General features: G+C 39.3%; 1 protein-coding gene across 6 annotated transcripts in view; it reads right to left on the bottom strand.

The window, feature by feature from the left end:
* CTBP2 (C-terminal binding protein 2) overlaps positions 1-27,684 on the bottom strand; it is a 198,034-nt gene that overhangs the window by 158,136 nt on the left and 12,214 nt on the right. The window contains exon 1 of one of the 6 annotated variants that reach the window (XM_053388940.1): positions 18,357-18,640. The exons of the other annotated variants lie outside the window; for them this stretch is intronic. The gene's annotated coding sequence lies outside the window, so the exon portion shown is untranslated. Of the gene's footprint in view, positions 1-18,356; positions 18,641-27,684 lie in introns of those variants that run through there. 6 annotated transcript variants of the gene reach the window in all.

Here is a 27,684-nt window from a genome sequence, read left to right as displayed (position 1 = left end):
TTGCTTTCAATAGGCTACAAAAGCTCTAAACATGATACATGAGCAGATGTTCTTAGCTCTGTTCTGAAACTGTTTTCTCATGATACGTGTAGCATTATCCATCAGTGAATTTCACACCAAATCTGGGTGGCGTGTCTTATTAAGACTTCAGTAGCTCATTAACGTTGCGAATGATTTGCTCTTCCTAGGTCTTTCTGCTGGTGGACTGAGCTAAATCATGGTTGAGCTCATAGTTTAGCTCTCTCTAGAGTAACTGTGAGCTGTAACCGGGTTCATGACTCATAGTTTGTTCAGAAGAGCTTGGCTGCAATCCTCACCATGTCTGCTCAGAGGTAAGTCGTATTGAGTGGACTTTACTCTCAGGTAAGTGGGATTAGGAATGCAGCCTAAAACCACAAATCTGAGTTCTGGCGTAACTCATTAACAATTTGCAATTTTGGACACACTTTTCAAAATGTAAATATTTTTATATACATTTTCTATACATTTTAACACTGTATATACATTTTAACCTAATACACATTTTATATGCATTTTGGTTCATTTCAAGCTGGAACTGAATTGCAAAATTAAGAGAAGTGTGAAAACAGAAGGACAGGTGCACTGTGGTTCATATAACAATCTCAGAAGTATGAGATGAGTCACTTAGAAATGCAGACTAAACAAAACTTGTGATTATGTGCATTGGTTGGTGTCCATATTTATAAGAACATTTATTCAAAGTGAGGGGATGTCCACCATAGAGCAGCATTTCTCCTAAGTTATAAACATTATCAGAAAGTCTCCTTTATCAGAGCCTACACATTCACACTAAGCCATAGTTTGGGCTTAGCATGATGTATAAACCAGGTGACTGCAGCAGAAGGGATCTGGCTTAGGCATACTTTGAAATCCATTTTTTAAAAGGTGTTGTGCCTTTGCTGCTGTAACAAGATGGACACAGGTCATTGGAAAGGCCATGGAAAAGCAACAATTTAAAATGTGATTTCCCCCTCAATTGGATTCTAGGTCCTCCCTATCTTCTGAACATATGAAACCTAAAATCCCTGTAATACAGGTGTTGGCTAAAAAGGGATGTGAAGGTGAAATATAAGATACAAATAGGGAAAGGAAATTAGGGAAGAAAGAGGAATAATATAAAAATAAAATATCTTCTGAAGCCTCCATAATATTTAAAATTATCGCTCATATCCCTGATATTAGCCCTTTTCAAAATTTAGGGTGCAAGCATGGAGTCAATGCGTCAGGGGCACACTGTGTTTGGAGTGAGACTAGGCCAGTGGGCCCAGTTAGTGGGTCCCACTACATGTGTTGTGCATCAACCAGAGACATCTGTGCAGGGGAAGCCTATGTGTTTACGACTGTGTAGAAGCCTTCTTACCTACAACCAGAAGTCCTAAGCCATCAGGGTTGTAGCTGCATATAAGTCTTAACACATACAATTGCACATACAAACCCTTCATTTTACAGACATCCACATCAGGATACAAAACTTCAAGGCAGATATGAAAGGCTAACCAGCCATCAGACAATAAAAAGAATATCCATCACATATGCCCTATGCAAATTAGTGTAAGATTGATAAGGAGGGTTGTTTGTGTGTGTTTCTTTGGGTAAGTTACTTTTTTTTTCTTGACCTGCAGAGAATAGCAGTACTCCAACTCTGTTTTAAAATGATTATTCCTTGACAGACAGGACACCATTAGCTTAATTTTGACTTGTGCTCCCCATTAGTATAATCTACCCTGAGATATTTCAGTGACAGTAGCAAATACCACTTTGAAATGAGCTCTCTCACTTCAAAGTTAATTACATGTATTTGGTTTTTGATAAATGAAAGCATCAGATGTGATTAATTGAAGGACAATCAATAAGATATAGCTATTAGACATCTTGATGAGCTCTCCAGAGCCACTGGACAATCTATAGCAATCAACTAACTGAAGTGTGCATACTAGGTCCTCAAATGATTCAACTAAAATAAACCAAACAAAACTCAGACTTTTTCAAGGGGCCCATTTCCTTTTTCTTAAGCTGGAGACACAAGCGGGCAGGCGGTCTTTACACACACACACACAATCTCAAACCCAAATCAAACTAAACACACACACAGCTGCATTGTGATTTTTCAAACTCATACACCACTGGACAACACATTCAGCTGTTACTTGAAATGTGGGTGGTTCGTGCACACCCAGAAGACACAATGGCATTTTGTTGGTCCATGGGTTTCATTCTCACTTTGGGTGCAAGGGTTTGGGGTTTCAAGCCCTGCCATGCATGATAGAAATGTGTGCAAATTAAAAACCACAGAGGTTACCAACAGTTTGAAGATATGACAAGTAGATGTGTTCAGAGGCTAAACTTCTAACAACTAGGAACATACTGCTCTGTACTGTCTACACTAACAGTGGCTCACCAGGTTTGAGCACAGAACATTTCCAGCACTAACTTGAGATTCTGGAGATTGAATGTGGGACCTTCTGCATGCAAAGCAGATACCTGACGCTTCCCCTAATTACAGTGGTACCTCGGGTTAAGAACTTAATTCGTTCTGGAGGTCCATTCTTAACCTGAAACTGCTCTTAACCTGAGGTACCACTTTAGCTAATGGGGCCTCCCGCTGCCGCCGCCACACAATTTCTGTTCTCATCCTGAAGCAAAGTTCTTAACCCGAGGTACTATTTCTGGGTTAGCATAGTCTGTAACCTGAAGCGTCTGTAACCTGAGGTACCACTGTATAGGGGAAGAAACATCAGAGAGCTTTTGCCTTCATGCTCTCTGAGTTCTGAGAAGCAGCTGTCTGGTTACTACAGAAACTGAGGAGATGGAGCCTTGGCCTGATCTAGCAAGGATGTAAGGTCTCAATCCGGAATTCTTTAAAATGCTTTTTCCTTCCAACTTCTACATACCAAAGTCTGCTGAAATAAGTTTAATATAATATATGCCTTATTTTACTCATATTGCAAGGCTAATGCAAAGCAATCAAAATCTTAGAACAAATTATTTCCATTTATTTTGACACAAAGATTAGTAGGTGGAAGATGAGGAAGAAGTCTCAAATGATGATGCATCATGTCAGAATGGGAATTACTCTTTTCCATTTCTAAGAGAGATATACAACCGTGAACGGAACAATCTGAAGGTACAAAGCAAGAGAATATTACCAAATGTTTTATAAAAATATGGAAACATAACTGCATTTCACAAGTATGGTATGTAAGTACTTATTAGCATAAATGCTGACAACTGTTAATCTACTAAAGCCCTGATTAATGGATACAGCTGTCCATTAATACTAGGCTAAGAAAATTGATTAGTCAGTTAAGAATTCAATCCTCTTGTTCAATAAAACTGCACTTTCTCTGAAAATGCAATATGGAATAAAGTAATGCATCTGCCAGCACTTACATATATTACAAATATACCTACCACATATTAGAAAAGAAAGCACACTGTGTTAACTGTATTATTTTTACTATTTCAGATGTGGCATCAAGCAATGCAGCCCCATGTAGATGGGTGATGGATGAGGATTACATCCACTCGGCAACATGCCATAATTGTATTCAAATCTGAGTCCACACATACCAGCCCAATGTGCACTAGCCCATCTACACAATTAGTCCTCAAAATTAAAGGGTCATAATTGCATGGACTGGAACTATGTGTCAGATTCAACATATGGCCTTATTTTAAAAATTATTTTTAACTGAAGCATTTAGGTAGATAACAGCTACAACAAATTGGAATATTAAAACAAACACAAATTGTAATACAACAGCTAATTAATCAGTATGAATCACTAAGCTGAACTGAGTCAACTCAATGTAGGTGAAGATTTGACCACAACACAAAGGTCTTAGAACTTCAGCTCTTACACACCAACCCAAGGAAATACATGAATAGAGCTTGGGAAACTATTTGCATAGATGGCCAACAAAGGGTATCAGGAAGGCTTGAATACAGGGGAGGCAAACGATGATGGAAAGGCAGATACTGCTAGATCCCAATTCACTGAAGCCTCCCATATTAAATACCTTCTGGAGGATAGGTCAAATGATATTACACTGACCATGGGAAAGCTTCTTTCGGAGGTCGCAAGAAACAAAGACCATCATGCTCTAGACATAACAAAATGACTACCTCAATCTCTTTCACCTGTTTGGTTGTTTTAACTGTATCTTGTTTTGAAACTGTTTTGTGGGTCTGTGGACTGCAATAAAGATATTTGATCACTATGTAGTTAAAGCCAACCATGGTTATTTATTTTTAATGGTCCATGATAGAATTTACCATGTCACCACACTGAAAAGGCAAGGGACTTGCTTCTAATAAATTTAGTCCAGGCCAAAACATGAGCCAAAAAACAGAGCTACTGGCATCATCAGAGATGTGTCATAGTTTTGCTGAATGGGATGTCTGAAAAAGCTAATATGGGGGCAGTGCACACCTGTCCCTGAGTTTGCATCAGGTTTGTATCCCAGATTTACAATCTTTCACATAAACTTTTGCAGACCTTAAGGTATATTTTTAGAGTACACTCTCTTGCTATCCACTGACTTCAAAGAATCTTTAATATTTCACTCAATATTGCTCATGTTTGTTGCTTGTTTTGAGCAGAAAACAGCAGACACAAAAACCCCCACGGATTTTCACACACACACACACACACACACACACACATATATACTACTTGAATCTGCCTCTGGCTCAAACTCTACCACCTAGTTTGTGGTATAGTTACATAATCTCAGCCTTCAGGTCAACCCTAGGCTATGTTTTTAATGTGATGTTCTATCCTTTTTCTACATGTCCATGTTGGAATTAGACTCCCAGGGAATAGAGATGCTAACAACAGAGACTCCAAAGGACCTGAAACTGTGATATTACAAACAGTATTAGTGCCACCATAGTATTATGTGAAACTCTGTATCTTCTGATTATGTGTTAAGAAAATAAGTGTTATAATAAACTGACATTTCACTCCTTTTGGTATTTGGTAATGACAAGAGTTTGGAGAGGAGCTGCATTTACTTATCTGAAAGGACAAGGCAGTGAGCAGATCCTTTGTAATCCCCCTCCCCCAAGAAAAATATCCTCAATTATGTTTGGAACAGCATTTTGGCAGACAGGTGCAAAAACACAGGAATATACTCAAACCAAACAGAGGCCAAGCTCTGTGATCATTAGCAGTCCTAAGAAAGACTTCTATTGTGACTGTGTTTTTAAAACTTTCAAATGACACTTCCCACTCATTTTAAACCAACACACATTTAAGGCTGGAAGGAAGATTTCAGAAACTTTTCCTTCTGCTTTTGCTAAACTGGGTTTTCTTGTTTCATCTGAATCAAAAAAATGTGGTTACCATGTGCATCTTTTTTAAAGCCAACAATCATAAATCTTTTTTGTAAGTAAAACTTTACAAGTTTTAAAAGCAGGACAGAAGTATAAAAATAAACAAAAACAAAAAGCAGAAGTAAGAGTCTATAAAATTATGGCAAGTTTTAAATTCACTCTAATACTTCCTTTATCGCTATCACAGAAAAATGAATCAAACAACTGCCGTTCACTGAGCTCCATGGTTACATATTTAACTGGTGTTCCAAAAAATGTGGAAGTAAAAGTCGGAAGCCTAAGAATACATTAAAAATCAATCAATATTAGGTACGGTTAAAAGTATAAATATTTTTCAAGTTCACCTTTCAGCCTTCTTCACAGAATTTCCATGTCTACAAGTGGATGTTTAAAAAAATGAGGATTTACCCTCATAGATAAAACCATCTTCTTCACTTTATTATTTATACTTGGATCAAAATATATGTATCTTTTGATCTGTAAATATGGGGGAAATTATACAATCCCCATTTGATGCCAGCAGTGTCCCTTCCCAAGCCAGTAAGTATTTATGGAAAAATACCATTTGTACAAGTGTCTCCATGCGGGAGGAGAATGTCTCTCACACATAGTCACTGCTACTGATCTTAGGACTCTGAAAAGCAACTTCCACAAGACTGAGAATCATAGAAGCTGCAACAAGATGAAGCTTTCCCCAAGTCTAGCTTCTTCCTATTATACAGATTTTGGTAGAAAGTCTGTGGCTCTTTGAAGAAAGCTGTGTGATAATATTCTAACCCAGAGAAATTAAGCCCTCCATGGTTACCGAAATCCTTCTCTGTCATTCTGTTATACAGAGGCTAAAGTAACAGTACCTCTACATCTTCGTTTCTTTCTACATCAGCTCTGGATAACTTTAATTACTAAAATCTAGGCAGAAGCCTTCCACAACTTTCAAACATTGCATCGCCTGGGTTGTATCCAACTAAGTAATTCTGTTAGTGCAAGAACTTCCACTTGCAAACTGGACTTTCTCTCCCTCTCCTCTCCCCACTTGCCCCCTTGAAATTGTGATGGTTGGGTGAAACCCCAGGACAGATTTTGAGGGGCACAGGAACAAATCTTCGCACTAATAGAGCAACTTGGTTGGATACAACCTTCTAAGAATGACTTTTACAGGAGGCACTATGGCTTCATTTCCGATTCAACACAATGTCGTACACAACAGATCCCATGGCCCACAAGAAGGAAGACAAACAGATGGATATGAGCAGGCAAGCAACTCCTCAAGCTGATGATTCACTGAAGCTACAAATGGTAGTAACCTACCATGAGGAAGCTGAGACTCAAATTGGAGTCTGAAGCTGAGACTCAAATACTTTGGCCACCTCATGAGAAGAGAAGACTCCCTGGAAAAGACCCTCATGTTGGGAAAGATGGAGGGCACAAGGAGAAGGGGACGACAGAGGACAAGATGGTTGGATAGTGTTCTCGAAGCTACCAGCATGAGTTTGACCAAACTGCGGGAGGCAGTGGAAGACAGGAGTGCTTGGCGTGCTCTGGTCCATGGGGTCACGAAGAGTCGGACACGACTAAACGACTAAAGAACAACAACACCATGAGGAAGAGATTCCTCATTTCTGTCTGCATTCACATGACCATTGAGAGCCAGAAAATCACTGTGCTATGGATTCAAACCCAGACTAAAAATAAATAAATCCAAAAGCAGACAAGTGTAGCATTCTCACATGCCTCACATATTGTGCAAAACAATCTATTTGGCGTAAGGAAAATATTTAATGGGCTGGCCTGTTCCCATTGCATTACAGAATTGTTAGTACAGTGTTATGTCTGTGTTTATTCATGAAAATTAGTAAGGGATGTTTCAGCTATTAAAGGAATGTATATCCTGTCTGATTTTGAAGTAGCACTGTAGGAAAATGTATCCTCTTCACTTACTTCCTGAGAACCTGACCAACAACACTACTGCTTTGAGAGTGATGTCTCTCTGGGGCTCTTGTACTTTCCCTTCAGTTTTTGCTATTACTTATAGCAGCAGAATTCTTTTGTAGGCCATCCGGAATGTACAAACATTGAAAAATGGACAGGGTGGGGGAGCTGTTAGGAAAAAAAGACAGGGATAATAAACCTTTAAGAGATCAAGTTTCTCAGTAAATCAAAAGATATGTGGAAACACAAATTTGTGTGTAACTATTACACATCTGAATATCCCATGATCTGGACACAGCTGCCTTCAAGTACTATTTCAATTCCTATGATTTAAACTGACAGTTCAAACTGTCACTCATAATCCTTCTATCACTTAGCAAGGATAGAAGAATAAACGCTTCAAAGGAGGAGAGGAGGTGCTGCCATTTATCGGGCTACGACCTCAAAGGCAAGACACTTAGAAATTTACTCAGCTTACTAAAGATCCCCCTCTCACCTCAAACACTATACAAACTTAATATAAACAGTCTCTAGGAAGTAGTATTTCTCCAGAAATCAATCACAATAGTATATTTACAATATACTGGCCAACCAGGGATAATATGAGTCAGGTTTAACTAAGATTTAGCCCAAGGACCTATTTTCAATGTAGATTCCCAGAGCACATGAAGTCATAATAAAGAGTGCCTGAAAAAAATACCCATGTATGTTTTCCTTACTCAGAATAACCACAACTAGCTTCTACGCATCTAGGATTCATGGTGTGCGTAACTGACAAGATTTGGTACCACAAGATGTAGTGATGGCCACCAACTTAGAAGGCTTCAAAAGCATATTAGAAAAATTCATGGAAGAAAAGGCAATCACTGGCCTTGAAAACAATATACTACCTATAGAAACATAAGCACCCTATGATTACTAGTCACGAGAAGGATATTGTCCTCACTCTGCTTTTGGGGCTCTTCTTGTGTTCATATGATTAGAGATAAGATTTTGAAATCAGAAAGTGATATCTCCATGGCACTCTTAGATTACTGCCTCTTCCTCACTGTAGTCTTGGTTTGCAGCTTTTTACTTTATATTGTGGAAAAACTGAGGCGGGTGAGATTTTCAACGCCTTCTCTAAAGATGGTCAATAGTATGAGGGAGCAATGCAGCACTGTGAAAGATAATCAAATAATAATTAGCTTCCACAATAACTTTGCCAAAGAAAAGAGCAGTCTTCAGGGCTCTTTTTGGCTGCATCTTGGCTCTCACACTGTGTTCCACATGTCCCAGAATACACATTAACTTGTACAGTATACTTTCAGCCATGTGCTCCACTGTTACCATGGAGCCAAAAGAGAACATGACTGAGTTAGCTCACAAGTATCTGCAATATAAAATCATTGAATGTGGTTTGTGGCAATAGCGCAGTTACTTTTTTGTTTTATGTTATTAAAGTACACTATTCCTTAAAATGCCAGCAAATGGAAAAATAGTTCAATAATTAAGATATGTATATCACTCTTATTAAAAAATACAAAATAGTAAAAAATAAGACAGACAGTACATAGGTCAGAAAGGGCTGCAAACACTTTTGGCATTTTTCTACAGGAAAAAGAAAATGCAGATTCAGAATATCAAACACCAGTTGCCATTTCCAGTCAGAATCTCTTGAAGCGCACACCTTAGGGAGATCTCTGTTCCTATGCTGAGACACCTCACAATATGTGCTCTCCTCAATTATTTTACCAATGTTGGACTATTGTGAAGTGAATTCTCTATCAACTATTATTTTCAAACAATCTACTTCTGTTGAGCTGCAGCCATTTCCTACTGTTCCATTAAAATATGGATTAGTGTCGCTTTTAACTATACATGCACACAATCAAATTCTCCCACAAAGGAATCTCATCTCAAGTGGAACCATTTAAAAGTCCATTAAGAATCGTGGATACAGTTTGGGACAGCAGCTTAGAGAGACTGCTGAGCACCAAAACATATCAAAACTGCTGATAAAATATCAGATGTTTTTGCCCTTGTTTAGGCTCTTTTGTCTCCTGTAAGTACAGCATATGAGACAAGAAGTTACAGGTATTGGTGCCAGTCCTGTCACAACACATGCTATACAGCCAGTAAGATTTGTGAAAAACTCATGATTTAGAAAGGTTGGGGGGAGGAATGGTATCACAGACAAATTATCAGTCTTTATTCTTTATCTAGTTGTCTCTATTTTGGCAAGATGTGATGAATTAGCTTAGTTTAATAAACCCATCACAGAATGTATTGGGGATTTTTAGCGTACAAAAGCTCAAAGTAGCTATATGCATGTGAAGAACAAGCTCAAATCAGAAGCACGGATGCAGAAAAGAATAGCAGAATAAACAGGTGGCAGTGATAAGCGGCAAAAAAGTGTTGAATGGAACAAGGGCTAGAACAGTTGAAAGAGGAAATTGTGTAAATTGCTTAGAGGTTTTCATGATGATGCAGTATACAAATTCTGTTTAACAAAAAAACCCCATCAACATAAAGAATGGATCACAGAACTACTGGGGAGAAACACCAACTAACTCCAGAACACATATTCAATCAAACTTTTTGAAAAGATTCTATCGCATTTTCACAGCTTCAAGGAGTTCAGCAATCTTGTGGAAACTGTTACTATTTCATCATGCTGAAACATCACTTTGGGATCACAAAGTGCTAAATATTGCAAAGAAATAAAAATAAACTGGTGAAGGTAATTTTTGAAGCAGTCATTTCAGGCAGAGAAGTTGTGGAGATAACCATTTATGTGAAGAAGGTGCTCCTCTGTTTTGCTTTTTTTTTGTTTTTTTGTTTAGAGATTTGCTCTAGAGATTTGTTTAGCCACTACTGTTGCATTAGTATGTGAAATTCTATCGAGTTTTTATGCTTGATTTTTACTTGTAGTGTTTCCTGAGGTTTAATTTTGCTTTGCCATTGAATATACTGCTTTAAATATGGCTCTTGCATCCTGCATTTGATTTACATTTGTAATTTTTGATTCTGATATTTTGCAATGATAATTTAGATGTTATAAAATTATGCTGTAAACCACTTAGAGCTATTTTTATTTTACTGGAAATGTAAAGTGGTATATAAATTATCTATGGGAGTCTTATTTGAACCGCAGGAAAGGAACGCTTGCATTTGTTCAGTACACCAACAAACAGCAAGAAAAACACTATTTTGAAATACCCAAAGACAGATGTCAGCTTTCAAGTCTTGCTATGGTGAGGTTAAATCATGACACGGATACTGAAGAAACCTGAAAATCAAACCTTTTATACTGCCCTGGCAATATCCACATGGGCAATAAGTCAGAGTCAGTACCACTTTCAGAGTAAACATATGACCAAAGGCAGTACAACTTTTTCAGCTTCCTACAGTGTCACAATAAATGACAGAACAGGCACTTGCTAAAATGTTAAGACCACACACATTCTATGGCAATTACTTGGACACTTTCCAACATTCCATCTGCAAAGACATTGTGGAAATGTCTTCTCAGTGACTTGCCTTTGTCCTGGATAAACGCAGTCACCCAAAGTATAAAAGAACATGCAAGGAAGATAAGATGTGCTGTAAATGAAAGGCAGACTGTGTCATCCCAAAGAACTGCACAAAGAAAGAGGCACTATCTTGTCTCACTGGGACCTTTGCTGTAGACACATGCTCAGGTATTACTCGTGTGGATAAGTGGGCCCAAGGAAGAAGAATGCACAGGCTTAACTGATTGCAGCAAACTGATTGAGCGGTATATAAATCTTGCAAAATAAAATACCGGTAAAAGCAGTATGCGGAGCAATTACTGGCTTGAATGATATGCTAGAAAATGTTTTAACATCACTGCAGATGCTAATTATTATTTGCTGATCACCTTGGGAATTTGTTTGAATGATGGGATAAATTTCCCTATAATAAATTTATATTTATCCTTTTTTCTGTTGTGTTGCAATATTTTCTAGTTATTCATTATTTTTACCAGAGCTACCCAACAATTTGTCACACATACTTCTCTATTAAAAAATATTTAGGTACTTCTAACAGCAAGAGGTTAACTAAATATCTAGATCAAGAAAGGGCTCAAGTAATAAACTGATGCCAATTTTTGAAGAATTCCAGAACTCCTTACAAACAATGGATTCATTTATTCAGAAAGCTCAAGAGTTTCAAATGCTACCTTTGCTAAACCTTTGAAATGGCAAAAATGTAGCAGGTCTCTCTCTCTCCCTCTCGTTAATAAGGGGGGAAATCTAACTTTACATAAATTAAATATATAAATTTGATTAAATATGTTTGTGCCTTTGCGATGACATTTAGAAAAGGAAGTATTCATTTTCTGTTTAGAAAAAGAAAAACTCTTTCAAATGTAATTTGAAGCTGTCAAGCCAATCTCCTTTACAGATCTTTTAAATGTCACCTACCTTCGGAAGGGAATGGCAAATTCCTTACAAAACGTGCAACTGCAAACAGGCCACATTAAATCAAGAATTTATTAAAATAAGCCACTGACATTTACATTGATTAAGTGTAGCCCTTTTGCTTTCTCCCTTTTGCTAGAAGCCCTTTCAAAAGAAGTGTCACAACATCTTATACTGGCGTTGTTCTTACAGTAATTCCGAAACACACAACTAGGCGTTACGCAGGCAGCTAACTCATGAAAAGGGGCTGCGTGAAAAGAACTCGCTGGGTACTATGCATGGAGATTAATGTGAAATTGTAGTTGCTCTACATTGGGACTTGGTGGGGTGTTGCTTTATGATTTCTCCCCAGCATCCTTGAAATTTACAGCCAATTTTTTTTTAACTGTACTTGGTATTAATCAATTACAACACTACACTTAATAGCCTTAAACAGAAGACTATATTAATCATAGCTTAAAGAAAAGGCTAGCACTACTCACAGTCACAACATGTATTAGTGAGCTCTACAGTTTAGCTTATAAAATCAGCATTTACAGTTCAGATGCTTTTTTTTAAAGCCTCAATAAGGGCAGTATTTCTTGTAAAATAGAGGGAGAAGACAGCACTTAAAAGTGATTGTGACACACACAACCCTGAGGCAGACACGTTAACCCCGCTTAACCACTGATCATAGTTTTAAAACTATTTTCACCCTTTGGTCCACAATATTTTAGCAAGCTATGAATTATGATTTTCGACCATGTAGGGAATGAAATACCTCCCATGCCTCATCATGTACAAGCACTGCTGACTCGTAACAACCACTAGCAGAATTTAAAGGCAGTATTTCCTGTAAGTTGTCTCCTGCAAAAGCATTGCTATAGGGAAGTCTGCTACTGAATCTGTAACAAAGTGAAGGAGATTAACTATTATTCCAAGGTATAAAAATCTGCTTCTGATCTATAGTTACTCACAGGGAAGTGTGAAAAGGGTTAATTCCCAGCTAATTAAAAGGTGGTGTGTGGAAAGGCTATGGAAAGGCATCATGAGAATAAATATTCAGTTCTACATACTGTTAAACGTTAATCTCTCTCTTCTCTGAACTAAGAGGAAACTTAACAACAGACTCTGAGCCAGCACAGAGGGCACATACTTGCACACACAAACGCAAAAGATACTTAGAAACAGCCAAATACCACTATCATCTACAACAGCTATTTTGAAATAACTATACATCACATATGCATCATACGACATGCCTCAAGATTTGGAATGTGGTGCCATCAACAGGCAGGTAGTACCCAACTCTCTCCCCACTTTCCGGTTTCAGGGAGGGTATGGGGGTTCTGAATTGATGACCATTAGAGAAATGCTTGGTTCAGATAATGGTGTTCAACATGTTTCAGATGTAGATTGCCCATTAAGAACCAAGGTTTCAGCTTGGGAGTGCTCCTGAAGTGATGTGTCAGCTGTGGCCAAGAGTGCCCAGCAAAGGTGCAAGTGGTTCCATTTCCTGGAGGCTGGCATGGCCACTGTCACACATGCTTTGCTCTTATCCATATGCATCATATAGGATTTGTCATTCTAGGGGGTGAAAGTTATTTTTTGCAATTTCTTCAGTGGAGGTCTTAAAAATATGTTTTAGGCTGTGAAGAATACAAAACCTGCCATTATTTTTGTGATTGGACAACATTTAACTTGGTAAGTTTACATCTGATGAAGAACTACATAAACTGGTGTCAGAAAACGACAGAAGTTTAATTTTAGCTTCTGAAAATGTCAGGTAATGCTAAATAAGAATAAAAATAAGAATATTAATATATACTGCAAGTACTTGGCAATCATTTTTAATGATTTCTATGCAATTTTACACACATTCTAATTACCAACCAAAACTAAATTATATTAATTTAACCAAAATATATTTTGAATTCCTAAGTTATGTTTAAACTTTTTAGCACCCCCCCATTTTCAGAATTTGAAAGTTGGAAACTTTAACACACCCTACTGCATCAGAGTGGGGCTGGCCTTGAAGAACATTGGAAAACTATCCATGACACGATCAATGTTTTAGCCAACTCATTGCCTACCCTAAAATAGAAAATGAGATGATTTAACATTAAGATCTATTGCATGCAGCACAGGCCAGTTTGGGTGGGAAGAAGTGTTGACACTGACTATGTATAAATGATGTTTCGTTTTTAAATGAGATTGGCTATTTTGTATGCTATTTTCTAAACTTAATATCTCAGCAATGAGAATGAAGTAGTTTTTAGAGGGCTTTTAAAAAAGATAATTTCCAATTCATTTCGAAATGTAAAGCTGGTACCACAAATTAAGCCTTTAAAGCCTTACATGGTTGTGTCTAGAATATCTTAAGGATGGCCTTCTCCAATTGGAGAATGCCCACATGTTAAGGTCTTTAGGGCAGGCCTGTGGCACCACTACTAGAAGCACAGTAGATGGGGAATTTTCATTGCTGGCCCAAAGCTTTAGAACTCATAGGCTCAGGAAGCTCTCATGGCCCCTCTATGCATATTTTCATATTGGAATCTATACAGGATATGGTTACTTGGGTGCCCCCGACATGGGAATATGCTATTAGTGAGTATTTGGATTAGGTGGAGCTTGACTTAACAGTCTGGTATTGGAGCTGCAATAATTATTGCTAATAATGTCGCATTCTGATTTATTGCTATTTTGATGGTTGTACTGTTATCATGATAAGAACTTCCATATTAATACACTGTTCCATGTTATGATTAACAAAACTGTTTCTAGGATTGCTTTTACAAACCATAAACCTCTTTGTGAGAACACAGCCATTATTATTCTTTTGGTATAAACATGTGAATTACAGGTGATTGTAAGGGCATCTAACTGGATGGAAGCACCGCTGTTTTCACTGAAACTTACTTCCAGGTATGTCTAGTATTGCAAAATTAATTGGTTTGAGTTGAAGGCCAACATTACTTTCCAAGAGTGCCCTGTCATTTCTAGGCCTTTTCAGGTTATCATTTCATAAAAATGCCAGCATCTCCAGTGGAATTTTCAAAGAGATTAATATCTAAAGTTCACTTGCATAGTAGCATTGTACAGTTTAAGTTAACATTAAGTATAGTTCTTTTTCTGAGGTTGCTTACTTGGAGGGCTAAGAGAAGACATATATTGGTTTGGTTTTTATGCATGAATCAACTCTGCTTTAATCACATGGGTGAAAGCTTTGTTTCGTTGCTATGGTCAGAACATCACATAACTTGTTATGTTTTACTCATACTCATGGGGAAACAATCCAAAAACAGCACCCAGCAACAGAAGACAGCACGATGACCACAGCATTAGCCTTCCAAACAAACTGTGGATTGTGATATCCACCAACAAAATAGAAGAGACCACCAAATGGCCTCCACAGAACAAGAAATCCACCTAAACAGCTCATCAGCTAAAGGACAACTATAATCTGGAGGGACGAGACTATACAGAAAATGTGTGTTCAAATTGTCCTTATCTACCAGGGACAGTAATTCACTGCCCTTATTTTGCCATTTGGGGACATATTTTAATGCAAGGAGCTATAGGTGGGGAATAGTCAACATGATGCCCTCCAGATGTTACTGGATTACCAATAACCACCAGTCCCCAACAGCAAGGCCAATGGCCAGGGATGATGGGAACTGCAGGTCAACCATCTCTGGAGGGCACCATGCTGGCTACCCCAGCTACAGAAGTTGTGATTGAGGATTCAGGTCTTCTCTCCAGGCTATCCATGAGTTAAATCTCCACAAGTGGAGAACAGAAGCAACTTGTCTCTAGTGTACATGTCCTTAAATGGATGTGCATAGACAATAAGGCATCATGAAGTGCACAACCTGGCATTTCACATACTGCACAGCTGCCGTCATGCATTTTGAACTGTTAATAAGACATGATAATGATGTCATATGCACATAATTGTGGGTTCAGATCTCTCTGGTATGCAGGCTGAGACCCTATCTGCCCATGGACGGTCTCGCCAGAGTGGTGCATGCTCGAGTTATCTCTTGCTTGGACTACTGCAATGCGCTCTACGTGGGGCTACCTTTGAAGGTGACCTGGAAACTACAACTAATTCAGAATGCGGCAGCTAGACTGGTGACTGGGAGCGGCCGCCAAGACCACATAACACCGGTCTTGAAAGACCTACATTGGCTCCCAGTACGTTTCCGAGCACAATTCAAAGTGTTGGTGTTGACCTTTAAAGCCCTAAACGGCCTCGGTCCAGTATACCTGCAGGAGCATCTCCACCCCCATCATTCTGCCCAGACACTGAGGTCCAGCACCGAGGGCCTTCTGGCGGTTCCCTCGCTGCGAGAAGCTAAAGGGAACCAGGCAGAAGACCTTCTCGGTAGTGGCACCGGCCCTGTGGAACGCCCTCCCATCAGAGTTCAAGGAAATAAACAACTATCTGACTTTTAGAAGACATCTGAAGGCAGCCCTGTTTAGGGAAGCTTTAAATGTTTGACAGACTACTGTATTTTAATATTTTGTTGGAAGCTGTCCAGAGTGGCTGCGGAAACCCAATCAGATGGGTGGGGTATAAATAATAAATTATTATTATTAATTATTATTATTCTCATCACCATCATCTCATACCAATCAGGGACTGTCTGTCGTAGAGGTCTATGTATATACAGCACACACTAGCCAAAGGGATGGAGTGAGGAGGTAACTATAATGACAGGGCAGCACCCACCTCAACAGGATGGCCTAACAGCACTGGGAGTCCTGCCCTATTCCTCTCTCTCTACTGCCACTTCCTGCTTATGTGTCGCTAAGGTGAGTGTTTTAGGATTCCCACTGCCTTAAGGTGGTCTCCATGGGAATTCAGCCAGCTGAATTCAAAGTATCCTGGATTGGCAACTTCTGCCCATCTCCCCTCCTGCTCACACAGACACTTGAACAACCAGTAGCCCTTAGGTATATTTAGAAACCAGCGCTACACAGGAGTATATGCAATAAGGATGAGGGGGAGAAATAGCAGGAAGGACGCAACTACTCTGCTCATGCATGATGCAGGAGCTGGGCGATCTAAAAATGACAGACTGATGAGAGCATAACTGCGCCACAGTGAAGACACTGACACATCAACCGAGGGGGCAGGGCTACCTCACATCCCCCCAAACATGTCCTTTTGACATGTTGGGGGCGGGGAAACATCTGAACTACCCTGTGTGACTTAGTTCTGTTGCGAAGCCAAACAATTACATTAAGTTGCCTTTAACAAAATAATAAAACCTTTTGGGGCCTTTAAATTAGAGGACAACAGGGCTACTGCAGAGTAAATGAGTACAGTACAGGCAACTCCCCGTTTCTGTGGGGGAGATAAATATTTCTTTTGAGCTCTGTAGTTCCATTAGGCAACGTAATGCTGTTGTTGATGGGTTTTTACCTGGGCATCCAACTATGGTCATTCTTTGAAAAAAGGACCATTTGTATCCAGGAATAATCATCCTCAAACAAACTGACTGCAGCAGCTCAATACCGAAACATCAGCCTTAAAGGCAGCCACCTTATAGGGATTTTATACTGCAAGGATAAAAAGTGCAGTGGAATATAAATAAGAGTAATATCTCAGTCTGAAAGCAACTGTCAATATCAACATTAAGTGTGGACTTCCATTAGAATTTTGCTATTTTATATTGCGTTGTCAGATCGCAAAACACTTTAATATTACTGTTAATTAAATATCTCGTTTATTTCATTTTAAGCAGTGCTTTTCAACTTTTATTAAACTGATTGTTTAAAATTTTTTTTAACAAAGCTTTGAATTTTTCTTTTTTCTAATTATTTCTGCATTTCTAAAAATCACTTTTCTTTTTAAATTTTATCATTTATATTATTTTGTTTTGTTTTCACTGTTTTTTAAAACGTTGTTTTAAACTTTTTAACATTGTAAACTTTTTTTAAACAAATATTAATGCTGGTGGCATTTAAGCAATAATGCTCACCTGCATACATTCCTTTAAAAGGAACCTTGTTTCTCAATACATTCCTCAAACCCCCAGACTATAAAGAACTGTTTGATGCATATCCTAAATAGTTTTTGTTCTGAGCCATGGCCTTGCCTCTTTCCTTATTCCGGCTTTTTGTTTGTTTTGGTTTTGGTCTTTAAAAATACTCTGCAAAGTGTGTGACACACAGAAAGTGAATGAGGGAACACCTATTATGCTTGAGCAGATTCATGCAAAGGTTATTTTCAACCTCAGTAAGACACACTAACTTTTCTTGCTTCTTTGATTACATTGGTTGCTGACAATACCAATACAATGTGGTTCAAAAGAGCACATCATCTCTCTGATTACTGTCCAAATTTGCTGTTGACAGGTTGTTAGTTGCACTACTAGTGCAACAAACCTGATTTTTTTGTTATCTGTTTTCCTGTAACTCAAAAGTTCTGATTTGGCTTAGTGTGAAATGGGAAGCAGATACTAAGAGATCTCATTTATTCCTTAGGCCATACTAGGTTCTATATGGTCACAAGGTCTTCAACTTTAATTGTTATTGTGAAATGAAGATAAAATTGGCACATGTGGTAGAACAGCTTAATAGTCCTATCTTTTGAACTTTGGTATATTAAATATACAGCAGTCCCTCATAATACGATTATCCATTTTCACTTACCCAGAAGTGAGAGCGTTGTTGGCTAAAGATTCCTTTCAACTACCTCAAGCTACCACAAACTGTGTGTCTTGCAGCAGATCACCTAACAACTAGCACCCAACACCTTATCTCCTGCAACATCAGCACTCTTCCTCCTGCAGAGGCAAGGGTGTCCATAGGCTGTGGTCGCTGTCAGCTGATTCCATTTAGGCCTATTCTAATAATTTAGGCCTATAACATAATTTAGGCCTATACTAATCCTAGGCCTCAGAGATGGCTTATCAGCTTCAGCAACATGTCATTACAAGCAGAAGATGAACCTGGTGCCTTGCTTTGTGCCTCAACCTAGCCCTAACCCCTGGCCCCTGAAACCCCACTCTGCTTGATCCAGCTTCAATGTTGCTTGTTTGGACTACGGTCTTAACCAAGCAACGAGGAGCAGATCTTGGCTGAGGCCTGAAGGGCCTTAACATCAACCCATTTTTCCACCATGAGGATCTGACTTGAAAAACTGCATCCTGGGATTGTTCTTAAGTCCAGCAACTCTGCACATACCCAACTAGGCCATGCTCTTTCCCCCCATGCAAAGCACAACTAATAAGTGTTTTCTTATGGTCCAAAAAGTAGAACGTATCTTTATCTTATTTGTCCTTTTTGTTCAGCTTGGAAGACTGAGATTGTTTATTTACTTACCTAGCTTTTTTGAAACCCATAAATTGGCAATGCTACACAAGTCGTAGGGGGAATTGTTTAAAACATGTACTCTGAGTTTTAAAAATACATAAATAAAACTTCCTACAGCCTACACTAATCATCTAGCACAACACATTCATTTTCATCCCTGCTTTTGGATAAATATTCCAGATAACAAATCAAATCAAGTACCTAAATGTAATTATTCCATTGTGATAACAATCTCCTTGAACTGGCGCAACACCCTTGCTTATTTGTTGTCATAGCAAAAATCCCCAAGAAGCTATTTTACATCAGCCTTCCCCAATGCCAATAAAATTTCTTAGATCAGGCTTCCCTAAGCTAGTGCCCTCCAGACACTAGTGCCATATTGAAAGCACTGGGCTGGAAAAGGTTATACTAAATCTTGAATACAAGAGGACAAAAATGATACAGGTAATAATGCAAGTCAAAAAACCAAAAATAAATTATCTGCACAGGAGAGTTCTTACATGGCCCGAGTGGGATTCACATGCTGTCACACAAGTAAGACCCACTCAAATACTTGGCCCATTTTAAATCCTCTGTTAGAATGGAGAGGAAACAGCCATTATTGACCTCGGTGATGTACTAAATTTCCCATTCATAAGTGGATAAATCAGTACTTCTCAGCAAGCCATGAGCTATTTGCTAAAGGGAATCCTCATATAGAGTTTTGTCTTTGTTTATGATGTAGTTCTATGTCCTTGGTCCCTACTCCCATCTCCTTTTGTTACAGTGCATCTATCCCTACCACAAATCCTACAAACATCATCCAATGCTCTGCTGGCCTCAAATTAGTGTGCAGGCATGCACCTCCAAAAGAGCTCGCACACTGGAAACAAGCAACAGGATATCAACCCAATGAAAAATGGCAAAGCAAACCCAACATGGGACACAGAAATATTACTAGAATTATATGTCAAAATTCCTACATTCCAGAATCCAAACATCATGTTTTGTACTGGATGCCTGGGATTTTTCCAGCCCTACTCAAGCAGCTGAGGGCACACCACCCAGCACTTCCATGTCACTTTCTCAGCACAGTGCATTGTATGTGTAGTTTGCACAGTACACTGGCTGCACACAGCTTAGGGCAACAAAAAATCAGGCGCACTGAATCCATGATACTAAACGGCTGTACCACACTGACTCCCACAAACTTGCTGCTAGCAACCAGCTGCAAAATGGAGCCAGGACTGAATCTGTTATTAATTGGATCTGAAAGCCAGGAAATGTTCTGCAAAATACACTGATGCAGGGTGGCTGATGCCAGTGCAAGTTTTACCCTTTCCATGAAATACGCTGCTTATTTCGTTTCTCTGGCACTCATTATCATCACACTCATTTCATCTGCTTGTCTTCCCCCTCAACTCCGAAGTGTTGCAGGAGCTCTGCAATATATGTAAGCTGGTAGTCTTGCTTGCTATATCACACTAAAGCCAAATGCAGGTGAAAAGCTTAGTGTCATACTGGAGAACACAAGTAATTGCCTTTTTACTGAGGTCTGGGATGAGCAAGGTAAATGCCACAGATAAATGAAGCCAAACAAGATATTGATGTTCCTGGCTATATTACCCCATAGCTTGTAAAGTGGCAACAGAAATGCACTGTAGATGGGCAGCATCAATGCAAAAAGCATGAAGCAGAGATTACAAACAAAAATTTCAGGCGAACTGGCTTAACAGTCAGCTTCCTTGAATGATCAAACACGCGGGACTTGAGGAAAAACCTGCAGTAATCAATTTACATAAAACATATTGACTATGCTACTGAACAGCAGAGGCAAAGAATCACACCAGAAGACCACAAAACAAATAGGCATCAGAATCAGGAGTACGGTTCCCCATTATTTGACAAAGGACCAAAATGCAGCACTTAAGATAACAGCCTGGTATTGAAAACACTGCAATATTTATTTAGTCTGCAAGGATTATAGGGTCTCTCTCTGAAACATGGAGACAAAAGGTGGATAAAAATGTGAAGCTGTTAAGATGCTGTTGCAGCCAACAAATCTGACAGGAAGCGCAGGAAATAGAACTTTTTATGCAGCGGACTGACAAAACATCCAATGACAGAGCTGGGAAAATATTTCCTGCTCCCAAGCTCCTGCATCCAATATTTTGGCAGCAGCCCTGTTCAGGACTTATGATAATTAATAATCGTAGTCAAATTTTAAATTGGATATTTAAATTGGATATTTGCTGCATCATGAAATGAAGCAAAACACCTCAACTTCTAAGTACACAAGAAAACTTGGTAAGACGGCTGACAAATGAAGATGAAGGGCTACATGGATGGAAATATTATGGTTATTAAAGAAATAGCACGAAAAATGTCTGAATTAGGATGAGAGACCTACCTGACACACATGGCTCAAATATAATTATATACTTGCTAAATACCTATACCAATAATCACTTACGAGTGGGTATTTCCTCTTCCAGTACAACCCTCAAATGTTAGTCACCTGCACCACTCATTACAGCACTCATTACAGATGACCACCCTGTGATGTATTCTTCATGCCAAATAATTGGGACAGGAAATTTGAAGTATGCTGCATTATTCATATTACACCGGGGGGGGACGGGACTGCATAATGGCATGACTAAGAATTCAGTCACACACCATTATGTTTATCTCTATCGTTTGTGTACTCTCCAAAGGAAGTTCAATGCTCTTTGGTCCTGTTTCTGTACAAAGATTCACACATTCACACATCACACTAAATGTTTTGCCATGATTTTTTTTACTGCTCCTGTATAAAACATACACAAGTAAGCAAGCAAGTAAGCAAACAGAAGAAGAAGAAGAAGAAGAAGAAGAAGAAGAAGAAGAGGAGGAGGAGGAGGAGTTTGGATTTGATATCCCGCCTTTCACTCCCTTTTTAAGGAGTCTCAAAGCGGCTAACATTCTCCTTTCCCTTCCTCCCCCACAACAAACACTCTGTGAGGTGAGTGGGGCTGAGAGACTTCAAAGAAGTGTGACTAGCCCAAGGTCACCCAGCAGCTGCATGTGGAGGAGCGGAGACGCGAACCCGGTTCCCCAGATTACGAGACTACCGCTCTTAACCACTACACCACACTGGCTCTCGACACCAACTAGAACATGAAAAATAGGTTCTGGTACAACTTCATACCCATGGAGCTAATTTTCGACTTGGAGAGGTTTTGTTATGATTATAGATATGGAAAAATACACAAATTTCACAAAAAAATACTATACATACAAAACCCTACAACACAAATGAAGAGTGCATGCAGGATTCTCTGCCATTGCAGACGTTTGCCCTTTAACCTGTGTGAAAGTGATGCACCAGAGGAGGTGAGGAGCTGCCAACACATGCAGGAATGGCATAACATAAAGTTTGTTAGATTAAAGGAATTTGAAGGATTAATATTCTTTTAAAAAGCCAAGATAATGAATTATAATCAACCACTATTCTCCTTAAAGGCTCAGAGTACTCAGTTGATACGAATATTGCCAAATATATGTCAGTGTGGTGGTAATTTTTGATATTTTAACTACATCCTCAGCATGTTTTTGTAACTCTTCTAGTTTATTTGATTTACTGTTGTGAGACACTCTTCTTCAATCTCCTGAAGAGGTAATCCACTCCCATCCCGTCTATAGCATAGCTGCTTAATTGGCAAGTGTACAAAATACAATTACGTTGCCTACAACTGACAATGCTGCTTATGGGAATACCACAGCTCAGGCATTCAGTTTTATTTTGCACTTTTATCTTCATTAAGCAAACTCTTCACAAACAACGCTTGCTTTTACTGATGTAACATGTCATTCAGTTTTTTATCAAATCATCCTAGGCTAATCATCTAAACTGAAATTAAAGGAAGTTTATGCTAGGTTAAACACATACAAAAAAGCAAAAAAAACCCTTAATTGCAATTAGTTGCTTTAGAAGCAAAATTCCAAGTGTCAAGAAGACACTAACATGTGGTCTTGATGATTGGTACAAGTTTCTAAAAAGGGCAGAAAGCAGGTTCCTCTTCCTTGTCCCCCATATGTACCCACTGTTCCAGATTACTCCCTCTTTTCCCTTTACTTCATACATTTACATTCAAAATTAACCAGCTTCGGTGATGCTTGGTCTAAACCCTTTCAAGCTTATGTTTGGGTGATCTTAACAAGCTGTTTGGCAAAGCCAGCTGAAATTGAAAATGTTTCATTTGCTGAAGAACTATAGTTGTTTTAATGGCACTGTTGTATAAATTAGTTTAATCATGATTTTATTATTGGTTTTACTGTTGTTCGCTTTAGAGTGGTACCTCTGGATGTGAACGGGACCTGTTCTGGAGCCCGTTCACATCCTGAGTAGAACATAACACGCGACTGCTCGTCTGCGCGTCGCGTTTCACCACTTCCGCGCATGACGTCATTTTGAGTGTCTGCGCATGCGCGAGCGACAAAACCTGGAAGTAACACGCTCTGTTACTTCTGGGTCGCCGCAGAGCACAACCTGAAAATGCTTAACCTGAAGCTACTTCAACTCGAGGTATGACTGTATTGTTGTTATAATGTGAACACTCTAAACCACCCTAGGATTCTGATATATGAAGGATGGTGTAGGAATATAGTAAATAAAATGAAAAACTATGGCTTACTGAAACAAGCCATCTTCATAAATCAAGATTTTAAATTTGGCTCATTTCAGAAAACCATGTACAGTTACGACTAACTATGCACAGGTTCAGACATAACACTAAACTGTGATCTGTTAGAAACAGAAGGAAAGATTTTTGATCTCTTCCTCATGGTTGCATCAGAGGAAAAAGATGAGAGCAAATGACCCCAAGGCTCATCTAGGCTCTTTCCCACAACACTAACCCATCATGCTTATCATTACTCTGAATTTAGCCAAACATTCTAATCAATTACAACAGCTTCCATGTCTGGTCCGCTCAAGGCAATCCTTACTCAGCTGTTCATCACCCAGAGGTACTGCTGCTTATGAGTTTTTGCCTGCAGTTACAATGCATTATGGATCTTCTAGTCTTGAAGTTCTATATTTCAATTGAACAGGACACAATCTAATCGCAGAATAAAGATTCAAAATAATAAATGTCTACTTAGCACAAAACAATGATATTCCAAAATATTACAAGGAAGGTTTGTCTTCAAAAGCTAAAATATAACGCTTCACTTGTTGCTGTGATATTGAAAGCACACTCACAAAAATAACAGAGGAAAGAGATTAAATGCAGTAAGTTTTTTCAAAATTACTAATACTCAACATTTCCAGTGCTTAAAGTGTTTCACATGATTTGTTTACTGTATTTGTAATGCTTACAACAATCTTGAAAGGGAGTCAGTATTATCATCTCCCATATTGCAGATAGAGGGACTGAGCCCAAGAAACAGTGGCTTGTAGCTGCCGACTGCATTCATGGCAGAGGCAAAATTCAGTGATTTCTCTATTCATATCCAGGTTCTTGCAAAGCCACCCTGACTGAAGCCAGGGCCAATCTAAGCAGCAGACCACCACTCTGTCAAGGGCTCTGTGGGAAATTACCAGCTAGGATAAATGGTGGCAGATTTTCATCCTGTTTCACTGGGACAGCACAAGTGCAGGAATGGCAAAGAGGTCAAGGATCGGGCCCCTTGGGGGATCCAACGAGCTGCGGATCCCAAGCTCCAGCACCCCACCCACTCTGAAACACCCCAGACAGAATTCACTATCATCTGCGCATGCATTCTAACTTGACAGGAGGAATGATCACCTTTCTCCTTTCCCAACATGCTGTAGGGGGTTCTCCTACCCTTCCAAGTCAGTTTTGGAAGCGCAACAGGCATACAAATGGGGGAAAAGTCCCATTGTGCAAGGCTTCCATTGAATCCTGTCCCCCGTTTCAGAGTTTTCTGTTGGCTACCTCCAGTGGTCATTTTCCACCCACTTGGGTGGAGCTTAGATTATGCTGCAAGCTTGCAACAGTCTCACCCCACCACATTGACAGCACTCCTCTCTGTCTGCAGAGGGACCAGTCACCAGTATCAATGGGATTATGGTTGCAGACTTAGCCATTACACTATTATTATTTTTCATTTATGAACCACTTCCCATGAGCCACCCCAAATCCAATAAAGATACCATTTGGAATAAAGAGGTGGAAAGAGGAAAATCTTTAGCAAGTCACTGAAAAGACAACACAGAAGGTGCCCATCTGATAATGCAAAAGGAGAGAGATCCAAAGGATAGATGCCACCACACTAAAGGACTGGCTTCGGCATCATGCAAAATGGCCCTACAGGTAGGATGGCATCTGCAGAATGCCCTCTCCTGCATAACAGAGTGATCGGGTAAGCACATAGTGGGTGAAACATTATTTTAGGTATTCTGATCTCAATCTGCATTGCACACCAATACCAGTGCCCTGAACCCAGCACAGCAGCTGATAGGCAGCCAGTGCAATTCTTTTAGCTGCATATGATGGCGATATATCTGCCCCTATGAGTGGCTGAGCTGCAAAATTTTGCACTAGCTGCAATCCAATCTGGAGGTTATCAACACTTGGACAAGAGTGGTCAGGCTACCCTGATCTAGAAACAGCCATAGCTGTCTTGCCAATTTAAGATGGCAAAAGGCTCTCCTGGCCACCAAAGTCACCTGGGCTGCTAGCAACAAATATGGGTCCAGGAGCACCCCTAAACTATTAATCTGCTCCTTCAAGACCCCACCTAAAGCAGACAATTGATCAATTATCCAAATTCAGGAAACACCCACTCACAGAGCATTAGCTTCTAACATACAATCTGAAAGGCATAAACTAAAGACAACACACACTGAAACGATGAAAACTTCCTTGAACAAAGTATAGATTTACATCACTGTTGATTTCAGCATGGCTGAATACATGCTCAGGAAAAAACACACAAAGAAACCCATTCTACAATCCTGCAACTGCAGAATCCAACCCAAATTTGAATTTAGCTGAAAACAAAAAGCCTTTCCCCCCCCCCCCCAAACTGAATTGCAAAGATCAGTTGAGGAAATAAATGGACAGCAACTCACATGCTATCACGCTTTAGGGTTTTGTTATGATGGGACACCATTCTATTACTGTTAAGTGACCTCAATTTTAAACTTATGTTTTCAATCATGTGCAGTGTTTTCACAAGATTACCCTTGGCACTAGAGGCTTTCCAAACTGGATGACATCTCAAAATGCTGCTTATTCTAGAGTTAAATTACACAGCAAGGAATTTATTCACACAACGGTCATCCAAGAAAATACAGATTTCCTATAATTTGCTCCATTCTTTTTCTATCACCTTTTCAAATAACTGCAAGCAAGCTTTACTTCGACACGTTATACTTGACTGGCATGCTATCCAAAATAAAGAGTGTGTTCTTTGCTATTTTCTTTACCAGTATGCGTCCACAGTGGAATGTAGTAGATGTTGATTCTTTAGAGACTGGACTGCTCTCCCAGCTATAAAAGACCAAAATTTGAGCAAACAGAAATGCAGAGAAGTTAACATATGGCAATCTTGCAAACTTCCCCAGCGGTTCACATGCCTGAATAAGCTCTTCTCTTCTTTCCCCTGTGCAAATCTCACTGAAGTGAACTAGTTTTAGAAACCGACCATGACTAAGGATGCAGGAGATCTATAAAAATAATACAGCTTACCAAGTAACAGGCCTGTAGTTGAAAAACAAGGGCACAGGGACACATAAGTGTTTTAATGGCAAAGGCTAGGTTTTCATCAGCACCCAGAAACGAAACTGTATGGAGTAAATAATAATTAATTGACTAAAAATTAATTAATTCATATTTTGCTAAAGCAGAAATTTGATGCACTCTTACCTGGGAGTAAACCCAACTGGGATTTATTTCTGAATAGAAATGTAAACGAGTGTACTGTTACTGCTCAATCAAGGCAAGGTAAAGACTCCAGCTCCAAGGCTCAATATTTTTGGAAAGAAGATTCTCTCCACTGCAGTTGCAACAGCTCCAGTCCACAGACCTAGGTGGCCAGATCTACACACAGCAGGATTTTTAAAATTATTGCTGCCACAGGCCTCTTCCATACCTCCAGTTCAGCATAGGCAGCTATTGCTATTGAAGGAGAAAGGTTCAAAAGACTCCCTTGGTGTCCCAAAACAGAGATATAGCCCCTGAAGCGCCCACAAAATTATGTTCCTAATCCAAAAAACAATTACAGAAAATAGTACTTTTTTACTTGATACACACTCACTTTTACAGGACCTGTAGATGCTGCTCTCAATTTCACATTCATGGCAATTTTTGTCATTTCCCAAGCTGGGTTCCAAAACCACAAGCAAGGCATAGAAGCATCTGTGGACACAGTAGGGACTATGCCATGGGTAGGCAAACTAAGGCCAAGGGGCCGGATGTGGCCCAATCACCTTCTCAATCCGGCCCGCGGACGGTCTGGGAATCAGCGTGTTTCTACATGAGTAGAATGTGTGCTTTTATTTAAAATGCATCTCTGGGTTATTTGTGGGGCATAGGAATTCGTTCATATTCCCCCCTCCCCCCCAAAAAATAAAGCTGGCCCCCTGCTGAAAAAGTTTGCTGACTGCTGGACTATTCTGTTCTCCCACCCGTACATTATTCCCAACAAGAAACTTCTTCATTTCTGCATTCATATG

This window comes from Podarcis raffonei, chromosome 5 (assembly GCF_027172205.1).
Source record: "Podarcis raffonei isolate rPodRaf1 chromosome 5, rPodRaf1.pri, whole genome shotgun sequence".
Taxonomy (NCBI): domain Eukaryota; kingdom Metazoa; phylum Chordata; class Lepidosauria; order Squamata; family Lacertidae; genus Podarcis; species Podarcis raffonei.
The sequence above is the reverse complement of the archived record's forward strand: the minus strand, read 5'-3'. Positions and strand labels throughout refer to the sequence as shown.